Source organism: Humulus lupulus, chromosome 5 (assembly GCF_963169125.1).
Source record: "Humulus lupulus chromosome 5, drHumLupu1.1, whole genome shotgun sequence".
Lineage (NCBI taxonomy): Eukaryota > Viridiplantae > Streptophyta > Magnoliopsida > Rosales > Cannabaceae > Humulus > Humulus lupulus.
Window position 1 is genome coordinate 156279063 of NC_084797.1, and position 10702 is coordinate 156289764.

General features: G+C 42.4%; 1 non-coding gene across 1 annotated transcript; it reads left to right on the top strand.

Annotated features, from left to right (window-relative positions):
• Positions 1–444: 444 nt before the first annotated feature.
• Positions 445–551, top strand: LOC133781226 (small nucleolar RNA R71). The gene has a single exon (XR_009870014.1). It is a non-coding gene; the product is annotated as a small nucleolar RNA R71 (small nucleolar RNA).
• The last annotated feature ends 10151 nt before the right edge of the window (positions 552–10702 follow it).

The window sequence follows — 10702 nt, forward strand, 5'->3', positions numbered from 1 at the left end:
TTCCAAGCTGGGTTGTAGGTCATGGAATTGGGATTATTAGGCTGTCTTTGGTAATTTCCTATGGCTTGGACTTCTTCCATGGGCATGTTATTCATGTCTATAGCAGGGCATTGGTTTGGTTGATGGGTTGTACCACACACTTCACAAAGGTTTTGAACTTGCATAGTTTGAGATGGGAGTGTAGTCTTTTGTAATTGCTTCGTCAAGGCTGCTACTTGAGCTGTAAGAATGGTTATAGCATCCAATTCCATCATTCTAGCCACCTTCTTTGGCTGTCCCCTTTCAGTTGGCCATTGATAATTATTCATCGCCATCTCCTCTAATAGCTCATATGCCTCATTAGCACTTTTACTCATAAAGGCACCTCCCACTGCAGCATCTATAATTGGTCTTGTCGTCCCATTCAACCCATTATAAAAATTATGCACCAACATCCACTTTTCGATTCCATGGTGCGGACACTTCCTTAACAACTCCTTAAAGCGCTCCCATGAATCATACAGTGACTCTCCATCCAACTGATAAAAATTATTAATCTCGCCCCTTAACTTTGCAGCCTTTGCTGGAGGAAAGAACTTGGCAAGGAATTTCTGAGCTAACTCCTCCCATGTAGTGATTGAATTCGCTTGTAAGGATATTAGCCAACTTTTTGCCCTATCCCTCAGTGAAAATGGGAATAGCCTTAGTCTTATAGCATCATCACTCACCCCATTCATCTTGAACATTGCACATAACTCCAGAAAATTAGCTATGTGTAAATTAGGGTCCTCCGTCGGCATACCTCCAAACTGAACAGTTGTTTGAACCATCTGAAGGATGGCTGGCTTAATCTCAAAGTTGTTGGCAGCAATGGTTGGAGGTCTAATGCATGAATGCACTCCTGTAACAGTAGTGAGTACATAATCTCTTAATGTTCGTGCTCCTTGCTCCCTTGGAACCTCAGCAGCCCCTTGACCATTATTAGCACCATTTCCCAAATTGTCAGCCATGGTGAATTCCAATTTCCTTTTTATTTTCCGGTTCTGTCTGCATGTTCTTTCAATTTCCCGGTCTATTGGTATAATCTGTTTTTGTCTATTGCTTCGCATATACCAACAAGTCCTGAAACACAAGAGAACCTTGATCCAAATAAATGTTAAAAAAAATGAAAAAAAATAAATCAAATTAGAAAAAAAATTAACTTATTGATATTAATACAAACAGTCCCCGGCAACGGCGCCAAAAACTTGATCGCCAAAAAGTAACACGCAAGTATACGCGGTCTAATCAAGTAATATATGATAAGTAAAGTGTCGATCCCACAAAGACTGCTATTAATTACCAATAATTAACCTCCAATTCTAATTAATTTAAATAATAATTTCAGATTGAAAAATAAAATAATTATTACTAAAAATTAAGAAAACTACTAAGCACTTAAGGAAATGCAGAGATGAAATTTGATTTAATTCAATAGATGCAAAAGTTAGGGCTTTAGTTTCATCAACCATCCACTTATGAGTTCTAACCAATTCTCAATATTTCTTAATTCTATTGTGGTAGCAGATTACAATTATATATTATAGTCTTGTTAGGATCTATAATTCTCTACAATATACTATTTCCTACATCTCTGTGGTAAATCAATATATTGCAGGCTTTAAACACATAATCCCTAAACTACACAATTCATAAAAGTACTTTCGTCTAATATAAAATTGTGATTATTTACCTATAGCATAATTATCCTTATCTTTTCAGAGTATAGGTTAAAATCATATAAACATGTAAATGATGATCAAACATTCATAAGCATTAAGCATACGATAAATAATCCATAGCAGAAGAAAGAAATTCAAGAAAATTTCATTAAGAGATCAAAAGTTTCAAGAAGAATCCACTAAAACCCTAATAACAAGATTAGTTCAAAGCAGACATAATGAAATCAATCAAATTAAATATAAACATAAACTCCAGTAAAGATAATACAGAAGAAAATAAGAAATCAAACTCTAGGTCTTCAATGTTTTCCTCTGCCTCTAATGACTTCTCTACCCTTCTAATAATGAATAGAATACCCTAATTAACTCTTAAACCGTATTTAAAAATAACCCCAAAATATCTAACAATTATGCCACTTCTGCAGGCGACGTACAGCCACACGCGCCGCGACCCTTCAAAATTCCAGAAAACGGCCCTCTCTGCTTCTTCCTTGCGCCGCAGCTCTTCAGTCAAGCGCCGCGGCCCCTCTAATTCTTCCAAAAACTTTTTTCCAAACTCCAAAACGAACAATTATCTCCACAAATGAGTCTTCACTTCCTTTTTGTCAACATTTAGCATAAGTTTCCCAATTTAAGCTGATTTTTCAGTCATTTCCCAAACTTCACAAATTCTTCTCTTATTTCCTGCAAACATACCAAAACAAGCATAATACCGCATAACACTCCACCAAAATTACTCAAACTTACCCTAAACACATGTTAAAACAATGCTAAAAACAGACTCATCAGTCGTCGATGAAGACAATGACGAACTGATCCAAGAAGTCCTTGAACACCCTGTTCATCAGATCCATGAAAGCTGTCGGAGCATTGGTCAAACCAAAACACATGACCAAGAACTCATAGTGCCCATACCGTGTTCGGAAAGCCGTCTTCGGCTTATCCTCGTCCGTGATCCTCAGCTGGTGATAACCAGATCGAAGATCAATCTTTGAGAACATCGTCTTTCCCTGCAGCTGATCGAACAAGTCATCAATCCTTGGTAGAGGGTACTTATTCTTGATGGTAAACTTATTCAATTCCTTGTAGTCTATACACATCCTTAGAGTTCCGTCTTTCTTCTTAACAAACAAAACTTGAGCGCCCAATGAAGAGTAACTAGGTCTGATAAATCCTAAATCCAGAAGTTCCTGTAACTGTATCTTCAACTCCTTCAACTCTGCTGGTGCCATCCTATATGGTGCTCTTGATACTGATTCTATCCCCGGTGCTAACTCAATAACAAACTGAATCTCCCTGCATGGAAGCAATCCCGGTAGCTCCATAGGAAATACATCCAAAAACTCACAAACCACCCTGGTCTCTCCCCGCCCCACTGGAAACATCCTGGTGGTGTCCACCACACTAGCCAGAAAACCTATACATCAACCCTACAACATGTCTCTGGCTCTCAATGCTGAGATCATGGGTACGCGGGGTCCACATACCGCACCCACGAAGACAAAAGGATCCTCGCTCTCAGGCTCAAAAGTCACCATCTTCTTCCTACAGTCAATGGTAACCCCATACCTGACCAGCCAATCCATTCCTAGGATCATGTCAAAATCCTCCATATCTAGCTCAATCAAGTCAATTGAAAGCTCCCTATTATCAACCATCACTAGTAGTGCCCTAATCCATCTCCTAGAAACTACCAGTTCCCCAGTAGGCAATAAAGTCCCAAACCCCGCAGTCCAATACTCACTAGGTCTACACAATCTATCAATCACTTTACTAGAAACAAAGGAATGTGTAGCACCAGAGTCAATCAATACAGAAAAAGGAGAGCCAGCGCTAGAAAGCTGACCTGTCACTACCGAGGGACTAGCCTCGGTCTCTGCCTGTATCAAAGTGAACACTCGAGCTGGAGTCAAGCTGTCCACCTTTCCTGCTTCCCCTTTCTTCACTGTTGGGCAATCCTTCTTGAGGTGCCCCATCGTTCCACACACATAGCAAGCCTTGGCCTGACATTCGCCCCTTGAAGATTTTTGGGGTTCCTTGTTCCAAACTCATGACGCAGGGTGGTGGACTTCGTGGGCCTCTCTTGCATATCTATCTCGCCCCTTCCGAGAGTCTCCCCAAAATCCTGGACCTCCAAAAATGGTTCGGACCTCTCCCTGTATTTCTGGGGCTCGCCCTTGCGTCTGGGGTATCGCAGGCTCATCCTCTGGCTTTGGCCTTTCTCTCCTGACATAATGGCCTAGATGCCCCCTGCGGATGAGCTCCTCTATTTCCTCCTTCAAGGGGATACAATCCACCGTGGTGTGCCCAATATCCTTGTGGTACTAGCAGTATCTACTGGGGTCCCTTTTGGACCGGTCCTTTCTCATTGGTGGGGGCTTCTTGAAGGGAACTCGGTCTTCATTGGTGAGGTAAATATGCTCCCTGGTATCTGTAAGGTTCGTATAGTAAGTGTAAGCCTCTTGCTTATGATCACTCCCCTGTTTGGTCTTTCTCTGCTGATCATCTCTCGACCCATCATACGCCCTTTTCTTCTTTGTTACATTCGACCTGTCGTTAGCTGGGGGCTTCGCGTTGGACCCCTCCTTTCCTGCCTTTAGGTTTGCGTGGCCATCCTCCACACAAATGTATTTCTGCGCCCTCTCATAGAAGTCATCTAAGTCGGTGACTTCCCTCTTCAGCATGTTGTCCCACAACTTGCTTCCTGGGCGCACTCCGGCTGTAATGGCCATTTTTAACTCTCGGCGGGTTAGGCTCCCCACTTTCGCGGCCTCCATATTGAACCTGTGAATGTAACTCTTGAGGCTCTCATTTTCCCCTTGCTTCACGTTGGCCAGGCTGGTGCCTGGCATCGTGTAGTCCCGCACGGCGTGTTGTTGTTGGAGGAATTCATCAGAAAACTGCTGCCAGAACCTGATGGACCCCGGCCTCAATCTTTTGAACCATTTGTATGCGGGTCATTTCAATGTGACGGCGAAGCAGTGGCACCTGGCTCCACTACCAATTCCTCTCAGTTTCATCAGGTCATTAAATGCGTCCAGGTGGTACTTCGGATCCGTGCTTCCTTCGTATGGAGTCATATTGGGTTCCTTAAAGTTGGTAGGGAGCCGGATGGCCTGAATCTCCCTCACGAAGGGCGACTCATGGTCGAACTCTTCCTCAAAAGCCTGACCGCCAGAGGTAGTGACGATCTTGCTTCGCAGGCTCCTCATTTCTGTGTCCAGGTCCTGCCTCCTTTTGCTTAGAGAGTTCCTCAAAGCGGACGGGTTAAGATCCGCCTTTCCCTTGCCCTCTCGAGGCGCCATAGGGGGCGTGGTCCCTTTACCCGCCCTCTTTTTATTGAGCTCCTCTCGTAAATCTGAGGGTGCCCTTTTAGAGGTGACCTCGTCCTCATTGCGAGGGGCAGCGTTGGTCCTTGGCTCTGGTTTCTGGGCCTGCTTCGGTGGTTCAGGATGTTCGCGTTGCTTTGCTCGGGGGGTGTTACTGGTGGAGTTTCGGGTCCTCCCATCATCTACCGGTACAGTGGTCTCCACCCCCTCCTGACCTTTCTCTTTTCTCTTGGGCAAAGCCACGCTCGACTTATCCTGCAATAGGCCATTTAACACCTCTTGCATGTTCTCCAGGGTGGTCTTTAACCGTTGGTTCTTATGGTGGAGCTCACGTATTTCTTCTTCATAGAATCGAGATTTCGAACTCGAGCTCACGGAATGGACCCGGGGATGCTTATCATGTCTACGCGTCGAGGGGCCCAGGTCTTGCCAGCCGGAGTTCGGTACTTGTGGCGGTTTAGGGAGCAGGAATTCGTTGGTATTCCCCGGTGGTTCCCTTGGAGGACTCCCTCTGGGTAGGACGGCCGGGGATGAGGCCTCTCTATCGCCCTCGTGAACCTCAGGGTCCCTTGGGGGCCCCACATCTCTGGGTGGAGGGGGATCCTTCATGGAGGCCTTCAGCTGGACTCCGTTAAGGTAGACCTCCACCTCTCGTGGCTCCCTGAGTCGCTTCGAATGTCTTGGCATTTTTTCTCACTGGAAGTAATGTTAGAACAATAGCTTGGAACTTAAGTTCCCACAGACGGCGCCAAACTGTTGACGGTGAGAACTCGTCAACTAAGTTAAGTTGGAAAGAATTGCAAGATCAAGGTTATCAATAGTAAAGCCTTAGAAATTTAAGTATCAACTCTAAGAACAATTGCAGAAGAACAATGGTGAAATCAGTTTTTCATTCACTATGGTGCACTTGCTACAGTAAATTTTCCAACCCCATTCCATGGGGAATTGGGGTTCATTATATAGTGGGCTCTAATGGCCTTTGATACAATGTGGTCCAGGGGACCAAGCAGTACATAAGTACACTGTCTGGAGAGTGGTTTCAGAGGTTGTGGTCTTGCAACCAGTACAGGGACAGGTACCAGGAGGATGTCTCCACCACTTGTCCGTACCAATGTCAGAGGAGTGGTGCAGGCGGTAGTGGTGTCGACTCTGACATCTGATTGGGAGTATGCAGGCCATGCCCTTTCTCCTAGTGCTACCACTACCTGATTAGCATGAGTGCCACGGTCAGACGTACGGGACCTTACAAGCCGTACCGCATATGAGATTGTACCATCATGACCCTTCAGAATCATACTTGGGCTTTCACTTCCAGACGGTGGGGTTTCCATGACATCTCCATGGGTGATGCCATCTCGAGATGAAGGGCGCGAGATGTTATCACGCGAGGCCCTCGCGGCTTAACCATAGCGGGGCTATACGAGGCCGCCCCTCATGGAGACATCATGCGGTGCTCCCATGCGAGGCCGTCGGGGCTAGGAGATGCCCCCACGTGATGCCACGAGGCCATGGGATGCCCCCACGCGAGGCCGTCCCTCGAGGCTAGGAGATGTTCTGTTCGGTGACTGCCGCCCACTTCGCGCTGAGGCCTCGCAAGGCACAAGTAGGCGTCTCGTGCCAGCGCCTCGCGTGAGCGCCTCGCGAGGCATCGTCTCGTGCCATCCACCTTCGTCTCGCGCCACATGCAGGCGTCTTGTGCCAGCGCCTCGCGAGGCATGGCCTCGCGTAAGCGCCTCGCGTGGCATCGCCCCACGCCATCAGCCTTCGTCTCGCGCCACATGCAGGCGTCTTGTGCCAGCGCCTCATGTGGCATCGCCTCGTGCCATCAGCCTTCGTCTCGCGCCACATGCAGGCATCTTGTGCCAGCGCCTCGCGTGGCATCGCCTCGTGCCATCAGCTTTCGTCTCGCGCCACATGCAGGCGTCTCGCGTAAGGGCACGCATGGTGGCCTCGCATGGCATGCCCCTTGGGCATGCATGGTGGCCTCGTGAGAGGGTGACGACCCGAGGATCTAACGAAGGTGTAGGCGTATGGGGGCCTAAGCACGTTCTTTGGGTCTTTTACAAGCATGGGATTTTGAGTATCAACACTTTGTTTGATATATTTTAATTAAAATTTAATTTATTTTGAGTTTAATTTGATGTTCTTAGACTTATTAATATATCTGTATTTTGACCATGACGATTTTAGCTAGTAGTCAACTTTATATCAATATGGAATATTCTTTTTTATGACTAAATTATATATATATGGCGAATTCTTCAGTCCCTCACATGACTCAATCCTTCAGTGTGGGGTCCAATTTTTTGCCAATTGTCCAAATTTTATAGGAGTAAGTCTTTTTTTTCACATTTGCTTTTGACTTGCAATGACCGGTTGTGTGAACCGGTTGGAAAGTTGCTGGTGATGTGGGTATAAAAAGTAGGGGCAAAAAAGTAATTCCCTGTCCAAAAATATGTACAGTTGAGGACTTGATCGTAAACTTAACATGAATTTTAGAGATATTTATGATTTTGGTAACGTAAGCATTGTGCTTCTGCCAAGTGATTTATATGTTATGTTGAGTGAAACGCAACAATAACCACGTAAGTAAAACTGATATATATTTTGTAGTTGTTTTATAAGATTTTTTAAACTTTTTTCCCTAGAGAAGTTTCATTTATTCAATATTGGGATGAATGAATCACTAACTTAATTAGGTATGGAAAAATGTTATTTAGATGGTTGATTAATTAGGAGAGTCAATACTTGCTTGCTTGCTTGATTGTTGGGGAATAAATGAAACATCTTGATGGACAGTAGGTCAGACTTAAGGAGAGTGTTCTGGATTTTGGACGCATTGTATCTCCACTCCCATTCGTTCCGCTCGGTGGCCAGCCTGATGTTGTCATGCACAATTCGGTTAATGTATTGCATTTGCTCAAGATGATTGTCATCAAACGACGGGAAGTTAACGATGTTATTCATTGGGAAAGGTGTGGAGTCTATTTTAGAGAGAAAAAGAGGATAGACAAGTATACATGTAGGGTGGTGGAGATTGAATTGAGGTCAACATGATCCCTACACACATATATATACATATAGAAAACACAAGCATGGAGTGGATCAAGTAAGTGTAAGGTGAGGTCTTCCTGTAAATGGTGAAGTTGTTAATGCACTGTCACTTATCAAAAATAGGGTTGCACATCAGTCAAAATTACATAAAGTATGCTATTATTAGAAACATAAGGAAGCAGTCACGTATTACGTGGGAAGAATTAGAATTTGCGTTTCAGCACGTCATGGTCACGTGAGTTGTGAGTGGTATTACGTGGGAGGACCTTTGGGAGCACAGTACCTGCGAAAAATAAGAATGGAGACGGAATTGACTTCCATTTTGACGTTTTTTTTTCATGTATTTTGACTTCCATTTTGACGGAATTGCTATTATAATTTCTCTCAAACAAAAATTCAAACATGACGTGGTCACCATTATATATGATCGGGCACTGAATACTCGAGTGCACCATTACAAAAAAAATGAAGCCAAACAAATTTTTTTGCCTAAATAGCTAATGCCCAAAACATATTGAGTAAATGTGCTATAATAACTTACCCGAAGAACTCGACACAAAGATGCAGGGATTTATGCTTTACATCAGAAAAGTGGGCACTCGGTCCTTCAAACTCACGGCAAACAACATCGCATGTAGAATCAAACACTTCCAAACCACGCCGGAAAAAATTACCAAGCTCAATCGAAATCCCCACTACTCCAAACAAACAAATCTACCCCGAATTCGTCGGGGAGAAGAATGGACTAAATGGGAGGGAATTTTCCTTCCAAACAGTTATTGTTTGGGTTCGGAGGGACTTTTCCTTTTGAAATGAGAAGAATGGCCTAAACGGGCGAAAACACGAATAAAAAAAAAAGGTGTGATTAGTGGTGAAAAATACACATTTTATTGATTTTAATAGTCAAAATAAATTAAGTTTTAATTAATATTTTCATCAAATTAATATGATTAAATTTATAAATGAAAATATTTAATTTTAATTTAGTTTGTTTTATTTTGTAGGATTTAATTGATATTTTTGGAACTTGGAAACAAAGAAGAAAGAAGTAAATAAAATTGAAGAAATGAGGAAAAGTTGGCATTTTTGCAACTTGAACATTGAAAAAATTGGCCCAATTCAGCCCAGCCCTGTTGGCCTTTTTCTCCAACTTCAGCGCCTTGTCCTAGCGCCACGTGTCCCAGCATCACTCCTGCCAGCTAGTCCACATGCGCCACGTAGCATCTTCAGCAATGCCCATCAATTCAACTTCCTTCTCCCAAGCTTCTAACGTGACCCCAGCTTAAGGACACATGTCTTCCAATTTGCTTCAACAGCAGCAGCCAGCCCAAAGTCAGCCTTTTCCAATTCCCACAAAGGCCCAATTCGGCCCAAGGCACCCTTCAGCTTTCATTCCAGCCAGCCCAAAGCAGTCCAGCCCAATCCGAAACCTCCCCAGCCAGCTGCCTACGTGGCAGTTTCCCATTGGCTGAAAATGGGTCAAACCCCTCTTGTGTCACCATCCATGTTTTGTGAGTATTGGGCTTTGCAACATTGCCATTTTGAGCTTTAAAGTTCATCTTTTTTGGTGTTTTTGAAAAATGGTATTTTCACCATACACCAAAATAACTAGGTTAATATTTATAATAAGATTTGATTTTTCAAAATCATATTTTATTATTAATATTTCAGATTTATTTTGTAAACCCCAAATTGTTGTTTAATTTCTTTTTAGTCATTTTCTTCCTCTATAAATGGGGACTCTCATTTCACATTTGGTATGTAATTTTTAGGTAGCAAAACTCTACCAAATTTTAGTCTCATTTCTCATATTTTCTCTCTAGAATTTCAAGAGAATGTCTAGCATAATAGGCTAACATTCTTAGGAAGGTTAGGATGATCCTATATGCACTATGACTTTGTTTGGTATTTTTGATTCACCATATGCTTGAAGTTTATATATTTTAGTGATTTATTTTCTTTCATCTCTACTTCTTCATCTTATTATCTATATTTATGTTTACTAATAGTATATAGATTTTGTCAAGCACATTCTATGTATTATCAAATTAGTGAAAATAATTTTCTCCATCTCACTCATATATATGTACTTTTGCTAAAATCTATATAGAATTAGACATGTTCTTTCTATGTATTTTATAAATAGAAAAGTAATATTTGTGTTAGGTTTTATGTCTAATCTTTTATTGCATTATTGTCAATGGTATAATGTCATTTTTAGATTTCTCATCAGATTTATCTCATCTTTCCATGGTAAAGAATAATAATAACTTGAATACATTTTTGTAAAACATATTTGTGCTTCAATGTTAAATCTTCCAAATGAATAGTTGGGATGTGAACTTCTCATTTGTGTAACTTTTGTGAATCAAAGATCCAAATAAATAAGTATGCATATTGGTGACTCTTGATCCTACACTTTATTCTATTTTTATTTCTAATATTTAAATTTAAAATACAACAAAAATATCACTTGTTCTATTTTCCTCACATTATTTATCTCTAACATTTATTTATTGATTAACTTTATTTCTTTGCCTCCTTGTGGAATCGACCACCCGATCTATATTACGACAACCGCCAAGTGGAAGTCACGTTTTGGCGTTAAACAAGGTGACT